The 27,834-nt window shown below is 44.0% G+C and overlaps 1 long non-coding RNA gene across 1 annotated transcript; it reads right to left on the reverse strand.

The window, feature by feature from the left end:
• LOC145534515 (uncharacterized) lies at positions 1-27,834 on the reverse strand. The gene is made up of 5 exons (XR_014074707.1): positions 27,617-27,834; positions 26,462-26,531; positions 17,789-17,859; positions 3,446-3,476; positions 1-532 (listed from the first exon to the last, which is right to left on the reverse strand). It is a non-coding gene; the product is annotated as an uncharacterized LOC145534515 (long non-coding RNA).

Raw genomic sequence — 27,834 nt, forward strand, 5'->3', positions numbered from 1 at the left:
GAGATGGTGGGAAGGAATCACTGACATGAATTTGAGCAAACTCCAGGACATGGTGAAGGACAGGGAAGCCTGGAGTGCTGCAGTCCATGGGGTCGCAACACGTCAGACACGACAAAGCAACTGAAAAATAACCTCAACATACATACACACACACACAATCACACCATATGTATATGAGTCAAAAGGCTTTTTGTGAATACATGTGAGAAATGAGAGATAGGGAATAAGCCCAATGCCATTCTGTGCTCACCTGGGCTCTGGGGCTGACCTGCCCTACTTCACTTGGCCCAGCTGACTTCATTCAGGTCTTTTCTTAAACACGGCTTCCTCAGGAAGTCCTCCGATCTGCTCACATCCGGATGAATTCGTTTTCTTGTCACGACACTGACTTGTCCAAACGCTCCACAGGACTGAAAGCTCCAGGAGGACAGGGAGCAAGGCTGCGGTGTGCATCACTGTGTTCCCAGCACCTCAGATAGTGCTGGCACTGAATATATTTATGATGAGTATACAAGTGAGGCGTTGGTTAGTCCTGAAGAAGGGAGAAGATGATGAAGTTGGGTTCAAACCTGTCCAGCTTGAGGTGTCCGTAGGATATTCTACTAAAATTACCTCATGAAAAGTGAAAGAGAAAGTCGCTCAGTCATGTCCGATCTTTGCAACCCCATGGACTATACAGTCCATGGAACTCTCCAGGTCAGAACACTGGAGTGGGTAGCCTTTCCCTTCTCCAGGGGATCTTCCTAACCCAGGGATTGAACCCTTGTCTCCTGCATTGCAGGTGGATTTTTTACCAGCTGAGCCACCAGGGAAGCCCAAGTTACCTCAGAGAGAGTTGGATATGGCTGGATGAGGCTCAAGGGCATGTGTCTAGACTGCAAAGAGACAGTCTCCACAAGGTAATAGAATAGTGAGAGGGCATAGGAAGACGGAGTAGACATGTCAGAAGAGACTGAGTTGCAATGGGTTGGTCTGACATCTTTGCCCTCCAAAGTGTTGCCCTAACATTTGACAAAACTGACAGTAAATCTCTTAGGGATGATGGGGGTTGTCACAAATTCTTTTTGGAGGTGGAACTCTCTTGGTGCTGCTCAAAAGATGCCATGTGGGCAGCCATATATCTACATATACATCAGCCTATCTCTACTCGCTAATACTGACTGAGTGCTGACTGTGGACTATTCCAAACCATGAACTCGCTCACCGAATCCTCACAACAATATTAGGAGGCGAGTCTAATCATCAATCCCATTTAACAAATGTGGAAACTGAGGCACCGAGATCCAGTCTGTGTGACTTCCTCTCAAACCATAACAGTAACTCTCTAGATACATCAAAAAACCAATTTAGTTGCTAAAGCCAATTGTCCAGTGCATGAAGAGAATCTCCAAGTTGATGAAACCCACATGGTTTATATAAAAGTTCTGACAGTTTTATCTTTTAAGAGCAAGGCCCTATCCTCCCTTAATAGAAATGCCCCTTCCTGACTTTGTTCACCATCAATGCTTCTCTGACACTCTTTCCCGGCAGCTGATTGAACACATTAAATCAGCCCACAGGAATAAGTCAAACTCTATTAGTCACTCTGTAAAAATGCTATTTATTTATTATGAGTTATTCATAAACATCAAGACTAGACTCTATAATTTAATACCACCTGCAATGATTCCTGAAAGTGGCAATATTTTACCACTACGATCTGATTAATTGACCTGTTCAAACAGAACTCCAAATCAAGCATAACATCCCTTTGACAGAAGTGTATTCATCTTCATCTAAAGGCAGACTTCTTGACTCATCAGGGGAGAACAAAACAGCTCATCACATGGAACCAATTAACATCATCTGAGATAATACTAAAGAAATATTTGTAAGCTCCTAATATTTCCTTAATATATGTTTGTGTATATATATGCATATACATATATATATATATACATACACAAGGAAGTACATCCTTTATGATTTCAGCTACATAATGTCCGAGAACACACGAGTGTAAGGACATGATGTCGAGGGACGGGACAGTGGTTTTTCTTGGTGGCCGAGGTAGGGAGGGTCAGGACCTGGGATGAGGCGTGAGGGGGTCCGCTGAGGGACTGGGTGGGTTCCAGTGCTGACTTCATGACTGTGGTCACTTTGTGAAAACTCTTCGTATCAACACTGTGTTTATATATGGTATCCTTTGCTAAAATGTTTGCCAAAGATTAAGGGGACAAAAAAGAAATTCACACTTAAGTAGCAACTTCAAGCAGGCATTTAACTACAAATTACACTATCCCAACTCTTCCACATTTGAGATGCATTTGGATGGGCAAGTCACGTGAAATGAGCCTTGAGGTGAACAATCTAGAACCGGAAAAGAACCTCTGGCATTTCAGAGACTGAAGGGATATTTAATTCATAAAACAAAAAGAGGATTCCACAAAAGAATGAATATCAGAAAACATGAAAGAACATTCAATAAACAAAAATACGATTGTCAAAAAAAAAGATTGGATATATGTAGATACATAGTTGAATCACTTTGCTGTACACCTGAAACTAATACAACTTTGTAAATCAGTTATAGTTCAAAAAAAAATTTTTCTTAAAGAGACTTGATTTATTTACTTACAAGAATAACATGTACATGTACATGACAGATGGGTTAAATATGACTAAGTATATAAGCAATATATGTATATATATATTTACATATATAAACAATGTATACACACAATCTGTCAATTTGTAACTTGCTATGCAAATTAAGCATCCTTACTACTATTATTCATTGGAAGGACTGATACTGAAGCTCCAGTACTTTGGCCACCTAATGTGAAGAGCCAGCTCATTGGAAAAGACCCTGGTGCTGGGGAAGACAGAAGGCAAATGGAGAAGAGGGCAGCAGAGGATGAGCTGGTGAGATAGCAGCATTGATATGAATTTGAACAAACTCCAGGAGATGGTGAAGGACAGGGAAGTCTGGCATGCTGCATTCCATGGGGTAGCAAAGAATCAGGTATGACTTAGCGACTGAAAAACAGCAACTAACAACTATTATTATAATTATTGCACAATCCTCTCTGTCACTCTCCCTGACACAGTCTGAGCAAAGTATTCAATATGTTGATATTTTAAGAATTTTGTATTTGGTTCATCCAAATAGTAGTAATAGTAAGAGGGTAAAGCTAATTAGTTACCACAATCTGTTCCTGTCTATGAATCATGAAATCCCATTGTCCATGAAATTTCCAGGCAGGGCCAGCCTTTTTCCTGGATGACTTAGCAGCCTCTTACACAAACTCTTCCAGATCTTTTCCTCAAGCCCAGAACTAAAATTCAAAATGAATCATTCCCTTGATTGACAATACAGAACAACGCTACTTGCAAGGCAAATCTTTGGAAGAGAGAACTTAACAGACCATTCTCAGTCATTAACACCTTTTCTTACATTACTCACTTTTACAGCCTCTCACCAGGGAATCAGGGTCCTGGGGGAAAGAAAACAGGAAAAGTGTGTTTGTATCTTTAGAAGATCAGCCATTTCACCTTCATACACTGGATGCATAGGGACAAGGATCTTGTTCTTTTAGTTCCTAGGTCACCAGTATCTAGGGAGCCATATACAGTTCTGAGGGTGAATACTGTCAACCTCTAGGATATTTTCTCCCAGTAGAAAAAAAAAAAGTAACATTTTATGTGACTTCTTTTCCAAAGAATTTCCAGGAGTTCCCAGGTGATACTAATGCAAATAATGCAAGGCCGTTTGTGAAACACCTGTTTACTTTGTTGTTGCTCACGTGCTAAGTCGTGTCCAACTCTTTGCAACCCCTACGGACCACAGCGTGCCAGGCTCCCCTGTCCTTTACTCTCCGCATCAGGTGACCAAAGTACTGGAGCTCCAGCTTCAGCATCCGTCCATCCAATGAATATTCAGGGTTGATTTCCTGTGGTATTGACTGGTTTGATCTCGCAGTCCAAGGGACTCTCAAGAGTCTTCCTCCAGCATCACAGTTTGAAGGCATCAGTTCTTCGGCGCTCAGCCTTTTTTACTGTCCTGCTCTCACATCTGTACAAGACTACTGGAAAAACCATAGGTTTGACTAGATGGACCTTTGTAGGCAAAGTAATGTCTCTACTTTTTAATTACGCTGTCTAGGTTTGTCATTGCTTTTCTTCCAAGGAGGAGACTGTAAAAGGGTTTCATGATCAGTAAGTACGGTAAATACTGCATCCAAGATCCCCTTATCAGAGATTCACAATGATCGTTAGGAGTAAACAAACCTGTTATCTCTCGTTTATCACTGTGGCTCAGACTCATGAGATTTTTTTGCAATGGCAGACACAAGAACTCTTCTGGAACCCTGAGTAACAGTGACGTGGATTAAAATAGCTCCAAGAATTATGAGCCAACAGTAAAGACGGTGACAGAAGGGCTTACACATAGAAAATGAGACATGCCTGAGTAACTTGGTAAACTTCAGTCTGTGTTCTACCAAATCCTTTGATGTAAAACAGATGGAACCTAATGGGCTGCCCAAGGACATGCTTGCCCCAAAGCGAAACTGAAGTCACTCAGTCCTGTCTGACTCTTTGCGACTCCATGGACTGTAGCCCGCCAGGATCCTCTGTCCGTGGGATTCTCCAGGCAAGAACACTGGAGTGGGTTGCCATTTCCTTCTCCAGGGGATCTTCCCAACACAGGGATTAAACCCGGGTCTCCCACACTGCAGGCAGACTCTTTACCATCTGAGCCACCAGGGGCTCCAAGCTCACCTGCAATACACAGGGACCATGTCTCTCTCTTGGACCTTCTAGAATGAAGCAGGAATCTGGAGGAGGAGGCTTGCAGAGGTAGAGGAGAAGATTCTGCAAATGAATGTGTCCTGTTTCAGGATTTCACCTAAAGCAGGCCTGGTGGCCAGTGAGCAGCCACTAACATCCAAGATTCCAGGAGCTAACATGCCTCCCATCAAAGAGAAGATGCAGCAATTCACATTCTCATCTGGCAAAATCTAGCTGATGACTTCAAATGTGCTGCCAAACCTCATAAAAGGAAAAGAGCTACTCATTCACTGCAAAGAGGTATTTTCTTACTTAAGAGCAATTCCATGATCCCTCATTATTCTACTTTGGTGTTTTTCTACCTAAAAATAGACCTTAATCACTCTCTCCAGCCCAGTGTTGAGGAAACTTGATTGCAGCCAACTATGAGTGAAATGAATTCCGTGACTCTCAACCAGCATTTTGCTCTAAATGAGATAGAATGGAATGAAATGAATTAGATGATATCAGAGAATCAGACACAGCAAGAGGGATTATTATTTTTTCACAAAATTTTAATTTACACTTATACATCTATTCGTATATGTGTATATGCACACTGTGTTATAACATAAAATGTATTTCTTTCTTCGAGCTGTAACCGGAAACACTTAACCACCAGTGATGCAGCCTAGTGCCCCCATTTTGTGTATGAGTATACTGAAGCCCAGAGAAGCTAAGCAACTTGCCCAAAGACACACAGCCAACACGAGCTATACTTAGAATCTAGCAACTCCCGACTCCTTGTTCAATGTTCTTGGCACTCTGCCAAATAATCCTGTTCAAAAACAAAACTTACACCTCATTTCTGCCTTTTAAGATTCCTACCTATAAGGCTTGTTTAAAGAAATTTTTTCAATAACCCTCAGCTCATTGCCTTAAACAAAACTCTAAATAAAATACAGTAATATTGACCTCTGCTGAGATCTGTGCCAGAGAGACATGAAGCCTGAGGCAAAACCTGAAAGAATTTAATGCTTGGCTTGTAAACTTTCTGACTAAATATGACAGGAGAGAACACAGCCAGAAGTGCTGTAAAATTCGTATTAAATAATGTTTCTCTTAAGTAGGTACTGCTTACAAAATAAACCATACTGTCCCATTTTGTACTTTATGATCTAATTTTCCTGTCAACAGAGCTAAGATATTTTTTTCTCCAAAGAAGAAGGAAAAGATTACCTCAGCAGCAGTAGGGAACTTATCCCTCAACTAATGAGAGCTTGTTATAAATAATAACAACAGGATCCTAAAGGTTTATAATAGCCTTGAAATTGCACAGAACCCTCTCAATGGTAGGGCTTCCCAGGGAGTGGAGAAGAAAAGAATCCGCCTGCCAATGCAGGGGATGCAGGAGACCCAGGTTCGATCCCTGGGTCGGGACGATCTCCCGGAGAAGGAAATGGCAACCCATTCCAGTGTTCTTCACTGGAAAATTCCATGGACAAGAGGAGCTTGGCGGGCTACAGTCTACAGGGTCACAAAGAATCGGAAGTGACCTAGCGCAGCACACAGCATGACTCTCAAAGGCTTTGAGTCCGAAATAAAAATCTAAAAACACAGCATTTTCAATGAAGCTGCAGGCTGGCAAAAGTTGGTAGAAAAGAGGGGGAAAGTGGATGAGGGGGTTGGTTTTCTTCCTTTTGGAATAATTTTAATAATTTTATTGTATAAAAGTAAAAGACAATAAAGGACAGAAATGGCATGGACCTAACAGAAGCAGAAGAGATTAAGAAGAGGTGGCAAGAATACATAGAAGAACTATACAAGAAAGGTCTTCATGACCCAGATAACCACAATGGTATGGTCACTCACCTAGTGCCAGACATCCTGGAGTGTGAAGTCAAGTGGGCCTTAGGAAGCATCACTACAAACAAAGCTAGTGGAGGTGATGGAATTCCATTCTGAGCTATTTCAAATCCTAAAAGATGATGCTGTGAAAGTGCTGCACTCAATATGCCAGCAAATTTGGAAAACTCAGCAGTGGCCACAGGACTGAAAAAGGCTAGTTTTCATTCCCATCCCAAAGAAGGGAAATGCCAAAGAATGTTCAAACTACTGCACTATTGTCCTCATTTCACATGCTAGCAAGGTAGTGCTCAAAATCCTTCAAGCTAGGCTTCAACAATACATGAAACAAGGAATTCCAGGCACACAAGCTGGATTTAGAAAAGGCAGAGGAACCAAAGATCAGATTGCCAACATGCACTGGATCATAGAAAAAGCAAGAGAATTCCAGAAAAACATCTACTTCTTCTTCTTTGACTGTGTGGGTCACAACAAACTGGAAAATTCTTAAAGAGACGGGAATACCAGACCACCTTACTTGTCTCCTGAGAAATCTGTATGCAGGTCAAGAAGCAAGTTAGAACTAGACATGGAACAACAGACTGGTTCCAAATCAGGAAAGGAGTACATCAAGGCTATATATTGTCACTCTGCTTATTTAACTTATATGCAGAGTACATCATGAGAAATGCTGGGTTGGATGAATCACAAGCTGGAATCAAGATTGCCAGGAGAAATACCAACAACTTCAGATATGCCAATGATATTACTCTAAATGGCAGAAAGTGAAGAGGAATTAAAGAACCTCTTGATGAGGGTGAAAAAGGAGAGTGAAAAAGCTTTCTTAAAACACAACATTCAAAAAATGAAGATCATGGCATTTGGTCCCATCACTTCATGGCAAATAGATGGGGAAACAATGGAAACAGTGACAGACTTTATTTTCTTAGGCTCCAAAATCACTGCAGATGGTGACTGCAGCCACAAAATTAAAAGACACTTGCTCCTTGGAAAGAAAGCTATGACAAACTTAGACAGTGTATTAAAAAGCAGAGCCATCACTTTGCCAGCAAAGGTCCATCTAGTCAAAGCTATGGTTTTTTCAGTAGTCATGTATGTATGTGAGAGTTGGACCATAAGGAAGACTGAGCACCAAAGAATTGATGTTGTCAAACTGTGGTGCTGGAGAAGACTCTTGAGAGTCCCTTGGACAGCAAGGTGATCAAACTAGTCAATTCTAAATGAAATCAACCCTGAGTATTCACTGGAAGGACTGATGCTAAAGCTGAAGCTCAATACTTTGGCCACCTGATGCGAAGAGCCAACTCATTGGAAAGGACCCTGATGCTGGGAAGGATTGAAGGCAGAAGAAGAGGGCAACAGAGGATGAGATGGTTGGATGGTGTCACCAACTCAACAGACACAAGTTTGAGCAAATTCTGGGAGATAGTGAAGGACAGGGGAGCCTGGCTTGCTTAAGTCCACCGGGTCACAAAGAGTTGGACACGACTGAGCAAATGAACAACCATATTTTTATTTTATATTTTTGCCATGCAGCGTGTAGATTTTAGTTCCCCAACCAGGTATCAAACCCACACCCCCTACTGTGGAAGCACAGAGTCTTAATCACTGGATCGCCAGGGAAGTCCCTCTTTTTCTTTTTTAAATCTTTTAAAAATAATTATTCAAGGAACTTGGAGCTGCTTAAATGGAACTCTGAGATGGCAAAAGAAAAAATATTTTTGCTCATGGTTTTGAAAACAATTCTCCAAAACAATAACTGGTACATAGGAAAATGCACATTGACAGGCATTTTCAAAGACCACTTTTATTTTTTGTTTTGTTTTTTCCCCTTGGGGCAACTTTGCCAGCCATCATTTTTCTTAAAAGATTTATTTCCCCCTGAGGTGCTCCACATATATGCTATAATAAGACAATGAAACAGATGCAATTCAAAATGTATGTAAGGGAAAATGTGGACAGAATAGATTGTACAGTGTCCCTTGGTACTAACTTGAGTGATGGGAAAGTTTTCCACTGAAATGGCCCAGTCTTCTGAGTTTATGTTATATTCAGAGGAATAAGCTCTCAGGATCCATCCTGTACCTAGTTTGTGGGCCCTCAGAGCAACTGGGTTAATCAGTATGACAGAATGATTTCATCTGAATCACTCATTAGGCCCTGACACAGCTCCCATCATATCAAGTCCTGGCTTCCCAACTTTCATCAACACTCATCTTTCTTTTTTTAATTCAGCTGTTTGCTCTAAAGCTCTCATTTTCCCATTACAAAACAGTATAGTGCTCATAACAATAATTGTAGCTATAATATTCATTAAATGCTTTCTTTGTGTCAGTTTTCAGTTCAGTTCAGTTCAGTCACTCAGTCGTGTCCGACTCTGCAACCCCATGAACTGCAGCACACCAGGCCTCTCTGTTCATCACCAACTCCCGGAGTCTACCCAAACCCATGTCCTTCCAGTTGGTTATGACATCCAACCATCTCATCCTCTGTCGTCCCCTTCTCCTCCTGCCCCCTATCCTACCCAGCATTAGGGTCTTTTCGAATGAGTCAACTCTTTGCATGAGGTGGTCAAAGTATTGGAGTTTCAGCTTCAACATCAGACATTCCAATGAACACCCAGGACTGATCTCTTTTAGGATGGATTGATTGGATCTCCTTGCAGTCCAAGGGACTCTCAAGAGTCTTCTCCAACACCACAGTTCAAAAGCATCAATTCTGCGGCACTCAGCTTTCTTCACCGTCCAACTCTCACATCCATACATGACCACTGGAAAAACCATAGCCTTGACTAGACGGACTTTTGTTGGCAAATTAATGTCTCTGCTTTTAAATATGCTATCTAGGTTGGCCATAACCTTGTTATTTTTCCACAAACCAATGGACCACTGCACATCCTGGAATACTTTCACTCTCTTATTTGAAAGCCACTCATGAGTTGACTGAGCAGCCTATGTTTTTAAGGATTGTGCCTGCTTCTTTTCAATTCAAGCCATATTTGTCTTATGATGGTTTTGCTCATAATAGTATATAAGTCTAATATTTTTTTTGTCCACAATTTTGCCTGATCTAGATTGTTCTTCACACAACAGTAAATAAAAGATGCATAATGCCCAAAGTGCTATGCCAGGTCCCACATCACAAACTCATTTCATGTCATTCTCCAAAATCAAGAGAGATTAAGAAATTTCTATTTTCAGATGAATGAATAAAGATGTGGTGTATGTGTATACACCACACACACACACACACACACACACACACACACACACACACACACTGAAATACTACTTGGCCATAAAAAGGAATGAAATAATGCCATTTGCAGCAACCTACATGGATCTAGAGATTATCATACTAAAAGAAGTCAAAAAGAGACAGACAACTACCGTATGATATCACTTACATGTGGAATCTAAAATATGACACAAACGAACTTATATATGAAACAGAAACAGATTCACACAATCATCCTTTCAAAAAAATGGATAAGAATACAAAGTTGTATATGGTGAAGATGCCCATCTGAGCACTGTAAGAAAAAAGAAAATCAAAAGTAATGTAAATGTCCATCAGTTAGGGCATTGTTTTTGGTTAAAACATGTATCCAGCAGAATAATAAGCAGCCATTAAAATTGTTGATGAATACCTATATTTCATTGAAATGGAAAGATGTAGACAATTTATCGTTAAGGTTTAAAAAAAAGGTAGGCATCACCAGGCCAGATGGGGAACATAAAAAAGAGAAATAAACACTCAAAGAGACTACCCAAGGTGCTAAAGTTGATCTTTGTGCTCCTCTCTGCTTTTTCAGGAGTCAGACCTGGCTGTATACACCTTCCAATATGCTAAAGCTTGATTTTTCTTTTATCAATATTTCTAGGAAGTACATCGTGTACTCCAATAGCTTCCTGCTGCTGCTGCTGCTAAGTCGCTTCCTAGCTGGAAACAATTTGAACATTGAGACCAACAATTATAGACAAATGTAGTAATTCTAGATTGGCTGGCAGATCTCTGAAGAACCTGGATGCATGATTAGACAGCTCTTCCAATTATTCTAGCCAATGGCAAGAGGTTCTGTTGTTTGGATAATTGAGATTGATGACCCTAAATTACTGGATAATCCCAAAGATTCTAAACCTGTTTTAGCAAAGGAAATAGTAACAGCCAACATTCTCAACTAAGTGGTGGCAATCCTTTGTAGTATAAAATACAAAAGTCTGAGGAATATTTCCATGTTGGCTCTTAATTAGAACCCTCTAGAGAAAGGGCCTGTCAGACCCAGAGATGTATTTATTTCTGCCGACAAGTTCCCATGGGAAAAGTATCTGTCAATACAAGTCCAGCCTCACCTCCCCTAAATGGAGCAAAAATCAATAGCTCTGCTTCCTAGCTCCTTCAAGAGAGTGCTGAGAGTATTCAAACAGCCCCTGAAAGATTAGAGATCGACTGTGTTATCGCTGGTCAGCTGCCTGAGCTACATTTCGTAACAATTTTCGTCATCCCTCTGACAGCCACCAAAAAAGTTCCCTAGATGCACAAGCTTATTCTAAAGTCCATGGCATCAAGCAGCTTGGAAAGACCAGAGTGAGAAGATGCTGAGGACCCAGCCACCCATCTCAGACACTCCCCTTCCCTCCCAGGACTAAGCCTAGAGCACACGCTCTCATCCTTTACCCACGCACCACCCAAGCAAAAAGGGGACTGACATTCCAGGGAATCTATCAAGTGTATATTTAGTTTCACTTCTGAAATGCTCAGTTAAATATGGCTGTAAGTTGTTAAAATCAAAAAAGAAAAGAAACCCAGACCTGAGTAAACTGAATATTCCCAGTGTCACGTCTTCAAGCGTCAGATTTCCCAAGGGGGAGGAAGAGGACTGCATGTCACATAATTCCAAGAATCACTAATGAAGAAGCTTTACCTTATTATTCTGCTTATTTATTTACTCCCATTATATTTAATCTTCTTCTGCATTCCTTCGTCCTAATTCTTCTTGCCACCAACTCCATTTTGAAACCCTATGGGATATTGCCTGTTTGCTTGTTCAGTTGCTCAGTTGTGTCCGACTCTTTGTGACCCCACGGACTGTAAACTACCAGGCTCCTCAGTCCATAGTATACTCCAGGCAAGAATACTGGAGTCGGTTGCCATTTCCTCCTCTAGGAGATCTTCCAGACCCAGGGATCAAATTTGGGTCTCCTGTGCCTCCTGCCTTGCAAGTGGATTCTTTACTGATTGGGTTTGGTATTTTTAAAGAGAACCACTACTTAGCTGTCACCTTGGGGAGAGGAAGGTATTCAATGCTGCCTGGGAAGTACTTGGGGGCCCCTATTTCTACCCAATAGGAGATTCACTTTCAGCTCTACTTCTGATCAGAAAGCTAATTTTTCTATCAACAGTAATGAAATATTCTTCTTCCAAGCACTAAAGTGCAGATCATGGAAAACACAAGAGCAAATGGCCAAAACCTTGAGAAGAGTTGGAGTAGAGGATGAGAAAACTATAGGAAAAAACAGCTATTATCTCATTCTTGGGATAATAATAATCAATAACCAACAGTTTTCTGAAAGTATATTCATTAGGAGTATAGTAGATAAATAATGTAAGTAAAATAATTTGGGACATCTTCTTAAAAACAGAAACAATATTTTCTACCAGCAAGGGTCATGACAAAGCAAAAGCTCTGGATATACCAATACAGAAAAAGTACAGTATAAAAAATACATTAGAGGATGACCACAGTTTATGTCATGGGGGGAGAGATGCCCAGATTAGACCAGAGCAGGGCCACTTCTCTTCACACTCACCCATCATTTCCTTTAGAGAAAGAATCAGACCACAACCCTACTATATATATATGGGCTTCCCAGTTACCACTAGCGGTAAAGAACCCACCTGTCAATGCAGGAGCTGCAAGAGACATGGGGTTCGATCCCTGGGTCAGGAAGATCCCCTGAAAGAGGGCATGCAACCCACTCGAGTATTCTCGCCTGGAAAATCCCCTGGACAGAGGAGTCTGGAGGGCTACAGTCCATAGGGTCACACAAAACTGGACAAAACTGAAGTGACTTAGCATGCAGACACTACTATATGTATATATATATATACATATATATACACTTTTGATTTGCTATACATAATTGTTTTAAGTCTAGAAAACTTGTGTAGCTTTCATCCAAAAGTATAAGTTCAGTAATTATTAATTAATATACCTTCACATATTTCTAAATTAAAGACTACCTCCAGATGGCATGAAAGGAGATATCTTGAATATGGTGGATCCAAATGACTACAGAAGTCAGGATTCCAGTCCCTGGTGGGGAAGGCACCAACGACATAAAGAATAATGTTCTAGAATGTCAGTGCCTTCTAAAATGTTACTTTGAAAGTGAAAGTGAGAGTCGCTCAGTTGTGTCCGACTCTTTGCGATCCCATGGACTGTAGCCCGCCAGGCTCTTCTGTCCATGGAATTCTCCAGGCCAGAATACTGGAGTGGGTAGTGGTTCCCTTCTCCAGGGGATCTTCCCAACCCAGAGATCAAACCCACGTCTCCCACATTGCAGGCAGATTCTTTACTGCCTGAGCCACCAGGGAAGCCCAAGAATAGTAGAGTGGGTAGACTATCCCTTCTCCAAGGGATCTTCTGGACCCAGGTATTGAACAGGGGTTTCCTGAATTTCAGGCAGATTATTTACCAACTGAGCTATCAGGGAAGCCCATATGTTTCCTTAGCAGGAGTTTAATCTAAGAATACTCTTTGCATTTAGTTTGGTGCTTAGATGACAAAGATGAGGTTCTGATTCTTCTTTCTGAGCAAGGCCTAGAAAAAAAGAAGTCTTATATTTTAAAACCTGATCTGCCTATATGAACAGGTTTTCAGCAAATGGAGTTCTATGTACTGACCTCAGAAGTGACTCAGTTCACAGAGGGGATCAGCCACTGAGATAAACACAGTCTCCAGGAGTAGCTACAGAGTCAAAGCTTCTCAATGGAACAGCCATAGTTTTCTTCCTCCCCTTCTTCCCCTTCCTCCTCCTCCTCCTTCTTGTCATTTAGTGTTTCCAGTGCTTCACAGTTAGTAATATTCAAATATAGTCACCATTTCTAAGCCAAGTACTAATGTTTGTTATCTGATGTTTTAGAGGAACCATATTCCTGCTGCCTCTCTGAAAAGAAAGAACCTATCAGTGTTTCACCCGCTGGTGTAGAGGCTCTCTCAGATGACGAATCCCAGCTCCTTTCCAAAGGAATCAGTAACTGTGCAGTTGATTCCCAAGTCCATCGAACAAGCTTGTGCCAACTACTACCATGTGCTAGGCACTGGATGCATACAGATGAGAAAAATGAAGTTCCCATCGTTTAAAACTTTTAAGGGAAAGCGTCAAAAATGTAGAATGCTCTAAAGAAGCATAACTACCATAATACGGGGTTTCCCTGGTGGTTCAGACAGTAAAGCATCTCCCTGCAGCCCAGGAGACCCAGGTCCATCCCTGGGTCAGAAAGATTCCCCGGAGAAGGGAATGCAACCCACTCCAGTATTCTTGCCTGGAGAATTCCATGAACAGAGAAGCCTGGTGGGCTACAGTCCATAGGGTCACAAGGAGTCAGATATGACTGAGTCACTAACACCATGATAGAGATCTGAACAAAGACATGAGAACATGGAGAAGCTGGTGATCTTAGCGGCTATTCCAATGTGATTTCCCAATAATAGATAACATTTTGGGGTCTGATAAACAGTTCTGGGCTGTTGCTCATTGTTTTGCAGGAACATATCCACTTTCCCTGTGCAGGATTTTACTACCAGAGAGGATTACAGGCTCAAACAAAGCATAATACCACTATTACTATTCATCAGGATAAAGGGTCATTTTTCTTGGATTCATCTTTTAGGTGTCTTCTGTGCTAATTCAATCTCAGTGAAGTCTTTGACTTCACAGGGATGTGAAGTGATAGATTTATATGAGTTGGGAGATGAATAAAAAGAAGTCATTCCATATTGTAGACTTAGAGAAATTAGAATGAAATGGTGAAAAGAAATGAGAAGGGTGGTCAAGAGCTCTTGCAGAAATGTATTAATAAGATGTCCCTAAACTACTATCTGTGCAATCATGCCTTAATTTATGTATTACATGCCATCTAAGAAATTGGACTGCGAATCAATGTTTGAGTCAAATTCTATTTCAGATATACCCCAGGGCAATTTAAAGAAATAATTTAGTAAATCTCCTCCTAAAGCAGAGACTGTTTTACAATGTGAATAATCACTTCCTCATTTTATGTCTTGTAAGCTGGAGTTCTGTCAAGTCTACCTAATGCAAGGCAAACCACACCTTCTAGTTTATGTGAAAAAAGTAATTACTATGAAGCAAATGGTAGCACACTGGCTGACTTTATCTCCAGATGCATTCTAGTCATTAAGTTGGTGAGATCAGTTGTTCTAGTTTTAAATAACTTGCACGAGGTAGACCAGTATCTCAGGACAGAGGCAGACTAAGAAGGGGAAAACGGAGGTGCAGACAACCCTGGAAAGAAAGAGAGAGAAGGAAGGAAGAAGGGAAGGAGAGAGGGAGGGAGGAAGGAAGGGAGGGAGGGAAGGAAGAAGGGAAGAAAGAAAGGGAGAGAAAGAGGGGCAGAGGAAGGAAAAGGGATGATCTAGCTCATCACTTCTTAAAACTTAATGCACACACGAGTCACTTCAGTTCAGTTCAGTCGCTCAGTCATGTCCAACTCTTTACGACCCCATGGACCGCAGCACACCAGGCCTCCCTGTCCATCACCAACTGCAGGAATCCACCCAAATCCATGTCCATTGAGTCAGTGATGCCATCCAACCATCTCATCCTCTGTCGTCCACTTCTCCTCATGCTTTCAATCTTTCCCAGCATCAAGGTCTTTTTCAATGAGTCAGCTCTTCACATTAGGTGGCCAATGTATTGGAGTTTCAGCTTTAGCATCAGTCCTTCCAATGAATATTCAGGACTGATTTCCTTTAGGATGGGCTGGTTGGATCTCCTTGCAGTCCAAGGGACTCTCAAGAGTCTTCTCCAACACCACAGTTCAAAACCATCAATTCTTCAGTGCTCAGCTTTCTTCACCATCCAACTCTCACATCCATACATGACTACTGGAAAAACCATAGCTTTGACTAGATGGACCTTTGTTGGCAAAGTAATGTCTCTGCTTTTTAATATGCTGTCTATGCTTTTTAATATGAGTCACCTAAATTTTGTTAAAATGCAGATTCTGATTCGGGGGCCTGGGGTGAGACCCAGAGGTTCTGTTTTCTAACAAGTTGCTGGTGATACCTAGGGTGCTGGTGCCATGAACTACATGTCAAGCAGCAAGGATGTAAGCTAAGTCTCTAAAATAGATGGTTAGAAGCATGCCTGGTGCTATGCAGTTTATCAGCAACTTGAACCTCCAGGCAAAATGACTTTGAGGTCTTCAAACCATATTAGTGAATGAAAAAGATCAAGAGAAGAAAGGAACTCACTGAGACAGTATTTCCTGTTCCTCAGGGTTTGATTTTTCTCTCCTGCACTCCCATCCCCACCCTCACTTTGGCTGGAGAGGGCTTTATTTGGAGCAAGGAATCTGCTACCATCACATTTTCCAGCAGCGTCTTCATGGTTTTTCATAGCAGCCACGAAAAGGCAGGGCACACTGGAGCTGGTCAAAGGTTTCAGCTTTGATCTCACACAATATCATTTCTCTAAGACATCCAATGCTCATCTTTTGAGAAAAATTAATGCAGAGTCTTTTACTCTGGCTCTCTCCCTCTCCTGAGATGTCTCTGGAACAATAGTGCTGTACATGGAAAGTCTTTCCTTTGAACCAAGGCAAAGGGAGCACGTAAGCCACAGAACACCTTTGGGCTCTAAGCACTGCATCAACTTTGAAATGAACGATGAGACTAGAGCTCTATATTTTTAGAAACACATATTTACTGAAAAACATTGCAGGTATGCTATTGCACAAGTGTTGTAAAAGCCCGGGCCCAGAACTTCACTGATGGTGCAGTGGTAAGAATCCATGTGCCAATGCAGGGGACATGGGTTCGATCCCTGGTTGGGGAAAATCCCATGTGCACCACAATTACTGAGCTCGCATGTCACAGCTACTGAAGCCTCTGCACCTAGAGCCGGCGCTCCGCAAAAAGAGAAGCTTGTGCACCACAGTGAAGAGCAGCAGCCACTCACCCAACTAGAGAAAACCTGAGCGCAGCAAGGAAGATACCAGTGCAGCCAACAAGTAAATAAAGCAAGCCCTGGCCCAAAGACCCTCCCCTTATCTGGGCCTCAGGATAACTTCTACACCTTGGCTTCCTCAATTGTGCAAGAGAATTACACAATTAGATGTGCTTCACATTGCCATTATAAGGTTTCCATGTGTGCATGGTTTAGAGAATTTCCTAAAGCCACAAAATCAGCCATAATGTACACTGGGATTTAACCTCTCAGATTGTAGAAGTAAATTAGTGAAAAGGACATTCAAAATCAAAATAGTCCCATGTAGAAATTGCACACAAAAATCTTGAGGCAGAAATAAATCAGTATATCAGAACTGTTGCTTCAAATATGTATTAGGCAAAAGTATGGATAGGACAGTTGATATTCTTGCAAAATGGCATGCCATGCCAGTTAGTTCTACATTCATATCTTAAAATCTCCTGTGGGACGTATGTTCTATGCTTCAAAGGAAATCTGGGTAATGCAAAGCATTGTCTATTCCTAAATACTGTTTCCAGATCCATAAAACTGCTATCAGTGAACGTACAAGTAAAATCACCATAAAACTACACACATTCACTTAGGATAGGTATCAGTTTTATATGTATTAATATGCCCTGTGCATGCATGTGCGCTAAGCTGCTTCAGTCCTGTCTGACTCTTTCCAACCCTACGGACGATAGCCTGCCAGGCTCCTCTGTCCATGGGATTCTCCAGGCCAGAATACTGGAGCGGGTTGCCAAGCCCCTTCTCCAGGGGATCTTCCCAACCCAGGGATTAAACCCGAGTCTCCTGTGTTGCAAGAGGCTTCTTTACTGCTGAGCCTCCCAGGAAGCCCAAGAAAGACACAGGAACATAATTTTTATGGTACATTTTGTATTTACCTTATCTTTATTGAAAAACAACATCACCTGAGAGTTTTGATAGCTATGACATACCTGCCCTCTGGTGGAAAGATAGGTTTAGCACGTCAGGCACTACTCTTGCAGATCCCGCCGCAGAAATCTGCCTGCAACAAGAGGGACATCTTTATGGAGCCAGTAGAAGAGTGTGATTCCATCCTGAGTTGATGTCAAAGACACAGCTGGGGGTGTCTTTCAGAATAATAGAGTCAGCTCTGCAGAGACAGAGTTACAGGAGAAATGGAAAAACCCTGGGTAAGAAACAGCGAATGCTGTGGGAAGCCCACAGGCACTACACTTGGTCACACAGGGGTGTCCTAATCGACGGGAGGAAGAATTTTGAGTTCCGGGCCGATGTTAGGGTCTTAGAAAGCGACGTGTTGCTTACAAAAACTGAAGGATCTATTTTCCATGTTGTTTGGGAAGCAGAAGGTAGCACTGCCTCGGAACCAAGAGGATGTGGCAGGAAGCTAGAGGAAGGTCCTCTCGGTTCACCTGTCCAGGCAGCAAAGCACCGTCACGTCGAGGGGGCAGGCATCAAATGGCTTCAGTAGCATCCGTGCTTTAGCAGAAGGCAATGCTGCAGGGCCCTTTGAGGCTGGCAGAGCACAACTTCAGGGGGCATCAGCAGGTGCTGGTGCCCAGAGCAGCCCTGCCAGCAGCAACACTGGAAGCTAGAGCATCACTCGAAGCCTTGGCAGAAAACATCTGGATGTGCGTTCAGAGAGAAGAGACATGAGGGTGTCCGCGGGGGCTGCAAGGATTCTGCCATTGTGCTGTGCTCAGTCGCTCTGTCGTGTCTGACTCTTTGCAACCCCCTGGACTATAGCCAGACTTCCCTGTCCGTGGGATTCTCCAGGCCAGAATACGGGAGTGGGCTACCATGCCCTCCTCCAGGGGATCTTCCCAACCCAGGGAGCAAACCCAGGTCTCCCGCATTGCAGGGGGATTCTTTACCATCTGAGCCACCAGGGAAGCCCAAGAATACTGGAGTGAGTAGCCTATCCCTTCTCCAGGGGACCTTCCTGACCCAGGAATTGAACCAGGGTCTCCTGCATTGCAGGTGGATTCTTTACCAGCTGAGCCACCAGGGAAGCCCAAAAAGGGTTCTACTCATGAGCCACATGAGAATCTCAGAAGACCCTTTGGAATAACTGGCTGCAGGAGATTTTGAAATTGGAGGATAGAAGAGAGCCAGAAGGGTAGTATTTACTATTATCATCAGCATCTTTTTAAGCTCCAACTGATGTGACCTGATAAAGTGACATCAGTCGTGTGCACAATTGAGAACCTTTAGATGATGTCATGGAATTCAGCCCTGTCATGGCTCACAGGCAGTCAGCACAAATACTGTTGCTGATAAAACAGCAGCAGTTCTGATGAGAAAACCTAGATCAAGAGTGAAGAAAACAGGGACTTCCCTGGTGGTCCAGCGGTTAAGAATTCGCCTGCCAATGCAGAGAAGTGAAGTGAAGTGAAGTCCCTCGGTTGTGTCTGACTCTTTGTAACTGCATGGACTGGAGCCTACCAGGCTCCTCCATCCATGGGGTTTTCCAGGCAAGAGTACTGGAGTGGGGTGCCATTTCTCTCTCCAGGAGATCTTCTCAACCCAGGGATTGAACCCGGGTCTCCCACATTGCAGGCAGACGCTTTACTGTCTGAGCCACCAGGGAAGTCTTAATGCAGAGCACATGAGTTCAAATCCCTAGTCTGGGAACCAATATCCCACATGCCTCAGGGCACCTGAGCCCGAGTACCACGACTCCTGAAGCTGAACACCCTAGAGCCCGTGTTCTGCAACAAAAAATGTCCCCGCAACTAGAGAAAGCCACACTGCAACAATGACCCAGCCCAGCCAAAAATAAATAAATAAGATAAATAAGTTAAACATCTATTTTAAAAAACATGAAGGAAACAGAAGGCTGGAAAAAACTAGTTTGGTTACGGATGGAACAACTCAGGCTTCATAGAGGCTAAACCCTGGAGAATCTCCTGTTGTCTAAATCTCAAATACACAAGCAGCCTGTCAGCATCTTCCTTGTACTTAATTGTTCCCACCCCTGGGATTCACGTCTGGTGAGCATATTTCAATAGGACTCTCCGCTCCAGTACCTGATTCTGTAAACTTGATTACCATTCCTGCCATACCGGCCTCCACGTTTCCACCTGTAAATCTTCCCATGCTACTTTTAAATGCCATTTCCTTTGCAGTGCCTGGCACAGAGTCAGGGACCAATACGTTTTAAACAAGCCTATTTCTATGAGTGAAATATTTTTTAAGGCACAGAAGGCAAACCATTTGACAAACTCCCACAGAAATAGGCTTCACCTTCACCCCCGCCTCCTGCTGTCCCATCTGTTTCTTTAGAATGAAGAGGACATCAGGAATATTCCAGGAGTGGGAAGCATCAAAGTCTCAAAATGCTGACATTCTCCTCCATAATTCCTGCACTATCCAAGTTTTCCAAAGTAAGCATGCAGCTACTATTAACACTGAAAGCAAAAACATTCCCAGTTCTCCCAGCTTAATTGTTTTTCCCCAAGCATTTCCATATCCTTTTTTATTCTCTGTTAACTTGGTGCCACCACCCTCCTAGTCACTTACTGTCGAAACCTTGACTTTGGGACTTCCCTGACGGTTCAGTGGCTAAGACTGCCTGCTCCCAGTGTAGGAGGCCCAGGTTTGATTCAAGGTTGGGGAACTAGATCCCACATGCAGAAACTAAAGATCCCTCAGGCCACAGCGAACATCAAAAGGTCCGGCATGGTGCAACTGAGACCCAGCGCCTTCAAAAAACAATAACACGGAAAAACACTCCTTCCCAAACCTTGATCTTTCCTGGATTCTCCCTCTCCCCATTGCTTGCCTCCCCTGTGCAGACAGTCTTCAGATTTCATATTTTTTTTCTCCTCACAAAGTCTGTTGCAAACATCTATCTTTCCATTCCTCTGCCATGTAACACCCTTAGGACCTTAGCCTAGACAGTTGCAACTTTGTTTCACCTCCAGCTTAACCCTGCTACATCCTGAAAAAAATTGCAAAGTTAACCTTAATTTAAATACATACATTTGCTTTCTTTTGAGCAAATCATTCCACTCAAAACTGTCACCGCCTGGAGTAAGAAATCCTGATGTTCCAGTCTGATGGCCCAAGTCCTCCCGCCAACCCAGCTTTCACCTTCCCTTCTGGTTTCTGTGCAGCCCCACTCCACTCCACGCATCACCACCTCCTGGGAACCCTCTGATCCAGACAGATGGACCTGCTCTCGGTTCCCTTACACAAACCCCTGGATCTTGCACCATCATATCCACACTCACTCCCTCTTCCACACTTCAGCATCCTCTCCCACCTCCTCTCCCCTCAGCAAAGCCTCCTCCTGCTTCAAGACCTAAACAAACAGACCCTCTCCAGAGAATCCAAGACCCCCAACCTCCTTATGGTTACATCCTCCTCTGAAACTATGACATTTACAGGCTGCATTAAATATCTGACAGGCTTTCTGAGTGTGACCCGGTGTGTGGGGGATGCTCATATTTTGCATCTATATTCCTGGTGAAATATTCAATATTTCACTTAATAGTGCTGACGCTTTCACGCTCAAAAAAAAATCTCCATCTAGATGATGAAATGTGATCATCCTACTTATCGAACCTGACTTCCCAAGAATCTCACCACTGGAGCAGGACCGTCAGCGACTCAGAGATGAGAATTTTATCACACACCCCTGAAGTTCAGATGGTAAAGTGTCTGCCTGCAATGCAGGAGACCTGGGTTCAATTCCTGGGTCAAGAAGATCCCCCTGGAGAAGGAAATGGCAATGCACTCCAGTATTCTTGCCTGGAAAATGCCATGGACAGAGGAGCCTGTTGGGCTACAGTCCATGGGGTGGCAAAGAGTCGGACACGACTGAGCGACTTCACTTTCACTTTCACTTGACCCCTCTGCAGGTAGGTGCTACACATTTGCCCAAAGTGGCAGCTCAAATAGCCTTGAAAATCAAGGTCTTATTGGACAAAGGGCAAGCTAGGAATGCCTATTTTGTCACAGACGGTCTGCCCAACAGATCACTCAGTGGGGAATTACCTACTCAACTCACCACCACACACACACACTCACAGGCACACACAATCACGGTGCGGCCAGAGCACACATCCTAGCTTCATCTGCAGACCTGTGTTCACAGCGCGCCTCGTTCCACGTGGGCGGGGCCAGGGGCGTCCCGCAAAACCCAGAACATTTCGATTTTAAATGTCTGTACTAGGGATTGGTCTGAAACCAAATCCTAACAATTTGTCACTGATGACGTGTAGTTTCTCTTTTTTAGCACATCCACTGCCTCCTTTGGGCTTCCACGGTGGTGCTAAGTAGTAAAGAACCTGCCTGACAGTGCAGGAGACAAGAGATGGGGGTTCCATCCCTGCGTCTGGAAGATCCCCTGGAGGAGGGCATGGCAACCCATTCCGGTATTCTTGCCTGGAGAATCCCATGGACAGAGGAGCCTGGAGGGCTACGGTCCATAGGGTCGCAAAAAGTCGGACACCACGGAAGCAACTGAGCATGCACTGCCTCCTTCAATGGCAAAACAATGGATGAGCATCAGCTCTGTGCAAGGCACCATGCAAGGTGCTGTGGACTCAAAAAAATAAGCGGACCTCCTTCCCTGTAGGAACTTAGAATTCTGGTGGCAGAAAAGATACCCACTCAGGATTCTGCACGACATGTGCTATTGAGAAAGGTATTGTGTGCTGGGGGACACAGAGCAGAGAATACTTAATTCTGATTGGTCTACTGGGCTGAGTTGGAGAAGGTTTCACAGAAGTGACCTTTGAGCACAGTGACCAAACAGAGATTTAGGAAAAAAAAGCTACACCAGCAGATACTGCAAGAACAATGTCCTGGAAACAGAAACTAACTGAGTGTATAATAAATATGCCAGGCATGAGGGCTGGATATGGAAGGGGAAAGGGCAGAAAACAGGGCTGAAAATGTGGACTAGAGCCAGGAAAACATGTTCAGAGTTTTGGGCTTTATCTTATAGGCAAAGAGAAACCAGTAAAGGTTTATTAAGTTGAGGGAAGATGTGATTAGATTTAGGCTTTCTCGTAGAAAACTCAGAAATTCATATACAAGGGGGGCTAAGGGCTGCTTTCCTGTAAGGAGAGGTTGGATATTAAGTATACCAGTAAGTACACTTAGAGTGTATGTTATAGGGGATAGCAGGATGGGAGTGATGGTTTAAGGAGGACTGTGTCGGAGAAGGCAATGGCACCCCACTCCAGTACTCTTGCCTGGAGAATCCCATGGACAGAGGAGCCTGGTGGGCTACAGCCCATGGGGTCGCTAAGAGTCGGACACGACTGAGCGACTTCACTTTTCCCTTTCATGCACTGGAGAAGGAAATGGCAACCCACTCCAGTGTTCTTGCCTGGAGAATCCCAGGGACGGCGGAGCCTGGTGGGCTGCCGTCTATGGGGTCGCGCAGAGTCGGACACGACTGAAGCGACTTAGCAGCAGCAGCAGCAGCAGCAGTGGAGAAGTTAAAGCCCTTCCCACCACATAATTATCCATGAGGTAATTATCCACTTGATAATCACCCAAATACACATTTGTTATTTATCACACATGCAGTCTCTGTTCCTGGGTGGATTCTGAGAGGACAGCAGTAGTGAACAGGGCACAGGGTGGGTGGTGAGGATTGAAAGAAACAGAGAAGCTTGTAGCTTGGGCTGCTAGGTGGATTATGCTGCTTTTAACAAAATTGGAGAAGGTAGTAGACCCAGATTTGGGGAGGTGTGACGACGCATTTGGTTTGGGACACGCTGGATGGGAAGTATTTGTAGGCATTCCAGATGGGAATATTTAATCGGTTATAGAAATATCAGTGTTAGCGATCCGGGGAAGATGTGTTCTGGAGATAGAGATTGGGGTGTTCTCAGTATATGGGTACTCATGGGAACTGTGGGGAGAGATGGTGTCACCCGGGGAACGGATGGCTATCAGAATGAAATGGAATCAAAGACTGTCGGAGAGGCACGACTCAGGCAGGCTGGACGGGAGGTATCGCTCATTCTGTCAACTTTGATCAACGGCAGTGGCAGCTGGGAGCCCCAAGGGAGGGTGCCAGGACCACAGACAGGAGCTGGGATGGATTCACAAGGTTGTTAGTGATGGCTGCAATACCATGTGGCCACCATCCCGGGTTTAGGAGGCTGTGAGACACAGCAGTGCAAAAATCCAATGAGAAAGCCCTTCTGAAAGAAATGTTCAACAGAAGCAAGTCCCCTGGGGAGAGCTAGTAGAATCAAGGGCTGAAAAGAGAGTGCTAATAGAATCAAGGGCTGAAAAAGGGATGCTGGAGTTCAGACGTCTATGACTTGAGAGCTATCTTGGTGATGCAGTGGAGGCAGAACTGAGGAAAGCTGAGGAGGAAATGAGAGTCATAACTACCTCAATAAGCAGGGACCATGGCTCAAGAAATCCCCAGAATCCTTTGCACGTTGCAGGGTCTCCAGGGAGCTCTCAGCTCTCCATCCCCACCTGACATTCCAGGATGTCCTGTGCGTTTCTACCATTCTCTCCCCCACACCCCACACTGCCCCCACGAGGCCCAAAGACTGAAATATCCTTTGACAAAATGACAAAAGAAATTAGGACTTTTCAACTTTGAAAGACAAAGGCCCAATTGACAAATGTATACAAAAGAACAGGGCTTCCCTGGTAGCTCAGCTGGTAAAGAATCCCTCTGCAATCCAGGAGACCCTGGTTCGATTCCCAGGTCAGGAAGATCCGCTGGAGAAGGCATAGGCTACTCCAGTATTCATGGGCTTCCCTGGTGGCTCAGACAGTAAAGGATCCACCTGCAACGTGAGAAACATGGGCTCCTTCCCTGGGCTGGGAAGATCCCCTGGAGGCGGGCGTGGCAACCCACTCCAGTATTCTGGCCTGGAGAATCCGTGGACGGAGGAGTCCATGGGGTAGCAAGGAGCTGGACACGACTGAGCGACTAAGCACAGCACAGGATACATAAGGACTCGTGCACGCACGCACACGCGCGCGCGCACACACACACACACACGCGCACACACACACACACACACACACACACACACACACACACGGGTTCTTTTACTACAAGGAAAAAAGGGGAGGTAAAATGAGGTGAGAGGACAGCAGCCTTCTGCCCATCCTGGGATGAAGCTTGGAAAGGTCACTGGTTTGGGAGAACCTTCCGGGTCCAAACAGAACAGCTGAAAAGCTACGACGTCTTTAAAAACAGCACAAATAGTCCTGAATTTCAAGTCAGAGCTGCTTTTGATTGCAGATGTTTAAAGTTACATTAAAGGAAAGCGGTCATCAGGAGGACTGTTCTGGAGCCAGGTTAGGCAGGAAGGAATAGGACTAGTTCTTCATTAGGATGAAATAGGGGCAAAGCTGTGACGGAAACCTCCAGGTTCAGCTCGGTTGCCAGGCTTGGCCATTTTTTATGCTGCACTGACCCCTAGAGGTTCTTTATTTGCTTCAGAACGCGCTGGGCATTTGGCCCCAGGGAAAAGAAAGAAAACAAGGAGGAAAGATTGCTTTATTTTCTTAAAAAGGGAGGAGAGAGGAGCGGTAAAGCAGAGAGCGGGATCTCACTGCTAAGAGCTATCATTTCAAACCGCCTTAATAGGAGCACACTTTGTCAGCGTATTTCTCCTGCCCGAAGCACCAGCAGTTCAGCTTGCTGCTGTGTGCGTCAGACAGTGGAAACCAGCACTTGCATTTTAAACGTGCGTCTTTGACTTCCTGCCCCGAGTGGCAGCTGAGACCCCAGGCCAGCTGCCAACTGTGCCAGTCCCTCCCTGCCCAGGGAGAGCGGCGCGGGGCTACGAACCTGGGAGGGGGCCCCGGGCGGGGTTGAGGAATGACGCAAGCTGCGGCATCGCCATGGGGTGGATGGAGGCCTGGAGCGTGTCAGCGTCTCCTAAGAATCTTAATGACACACTCTGGCAACTGAAGTTTTCCAATTTTACACGCAAATCAGCTTCCCCCGTGGCTCAGCAGTAAAGAATCTGCCTGCCAGTGCGGGAGACACAGGTTCGATCCCCGGATCAAGAAGATCCCCTGGAGAAGGGAATGGCAACCCACTCCAGTATCCTTGCCTGGAGAACTCCAAGGACAGAGGAGCCTGGTGGGCTGCAGTCCATGGGGTAATCAAGTGTCAGACACACTGAGCGACTAACACGCATATGGGGAGAAGGAAGGAAAGCAAGTATGTGGAATATTGAGGGAGCTGAGATTCCAAGTCTGCAGCTCTAACTCTGAGGGACAAGAGAGCTGGGGGTGGGTTGGAAGGTTCCAGAAAGGAATGAACCCTTCTATGGGCAGACAGCCCACACCCATGTTTCCAGAAGGGGATGGGACCCTACGCTAACATTCAAATGATCCCCCGCCAGGTCAAGGCATCTACATAGCATCGCAAATAGGAGCAAAGGAAAAATATAAGGAAGTTTGGAAACAAACAGTTCTGAAACAGTAGTTCCGTCACTCTCTAAACGTTCTTGAAGCCTCTTCGTCCTTGAAGCAGCGCAGACCCACCTAAAGAGGCCTTCCCCTCACAGGACACCCCGGGTTTTTCAAGCAGCTTTGTTTGCACCTGGGTGTACATGGGCGCTCAGGGCCCCCTGATCGGAAGTGGAGGATGCGCCCCAAAGGGCTGGCCGACTAACCTGGACAGGTCATGGCGGTCAGTGGGAGACGCAGCATGGTGTCCACGCCTCGGTCCTCGATTGCCTGGGTCTGAGAAGGCAAGAGTTGGGATGAGGCTTCTAATCGATTTTCTTCTGGGCAGTAATAGTCTCATCTACACTATCGCTACGCTGAGACTCCTTTCCTCAGCGGTGGTAATCGTTAGCATCTCAAGCAAAGCCGGCCTCTCCAGAGCATATACCTGGGAAGAGGCTGAATTTACTGAAAACCGATAAGCCTGAGAAATATAATCTCAGATGAGTCTCTTTATCCCTACGAATTGTGGAAGAAGGAATTTTAAGCCGGCAAATACCTGGGTGACTTTTTTCTCCTTTTGAAAAATGAAACACCTGTATAGTATAGCTGATTCACTTTACAGAAGGAACTAACACAACATCATAAAGCAACTATATTCCAATACATTTTTTAAAAATGAGTACCTCTGGAGAGCAAGGGGTGACTTCTCTTCTAGACACTTGACACCAAAAATAGAAACATAGAATGTAAGTAAACAATTCACGTCTTGTGGCTAAACCAATTGCCCTTTCCTGAAAATGACAGCTGTTAAGATCACTGTCCTTGACACTAGCCATTTGGAATTTCAGGCTTTACTATTGATAGTGTAGTAATTGACCAGGCAGTGATCTGATTTGATGGGTGACTAGCTGAAATAACTGGAGTGACGGTTTCCACAGATGACACACCATCTTTTGCCCACGAGGATCTCATGCATTTCCTTCAGTAGAGTCATACAGCACCGTATTATTCACAAAATCTTCCAGTGCCCCACCGCAGTTGTCACTCAGAAAGTATGTCAAGAAGCCAAGCCAAAGAAATACGTAAGTATGTGAGCCCTTGTCAAATGTATCTACCTTCCTGCCAGTCTGAGTTTCTGCCAGTCCCATTTTCATTTACAAGGAAATCTGACACGGTCAGTCGTAAGGTTTATAGCACTAATTGTGCCTTCAAATGCATCCCTTTTCCCCATGTGTATTTTGAGTTTTTAAAAAGTATCAGAGCAAGCACCTGCTACCAACTTGTATGGGTTCATAGCTACATCTATAATTTCTAAAAAAAACAAAAACTGGGAGAATACTAATCTTCCCAAGTTACAAGAAGAGGTGACTTATACTTACTTTCCTTTTCAGCTTTGTTTTATTAGTTAAGCGCCATTTATCCAAAGGAATAAGGAGTTTCTAGTTGTTCCCTGGGCTTGGAAGTTTGAAGAAAGTAGAAGATAAAGCTGCCAAAAGCAAGTGTTGACTGGTTAACTCCTATTTCCACCTCAGCCCAAGGATCCAATTGCTCCTTTAATTTCATCTTTCACCTAGAAGTGGTAGAATGTTGTTTGTCT

This window comes from Giraffa tippelskirchi, chromosome 14 (assembly GCF_054371585.1).
Source record: "Giraffa tippelskirchi isolate mGirTip1 chromosome 14, T2T-mGirTip1v1.2.pri, whole genome shotgun sequence".
Lineage (NCBI taxonomy): Eukaryota > Metazoa > Chordata > Mammalia > Artiodactyla > Giraffidae > Giraffa > Giraffa tippelskirchi.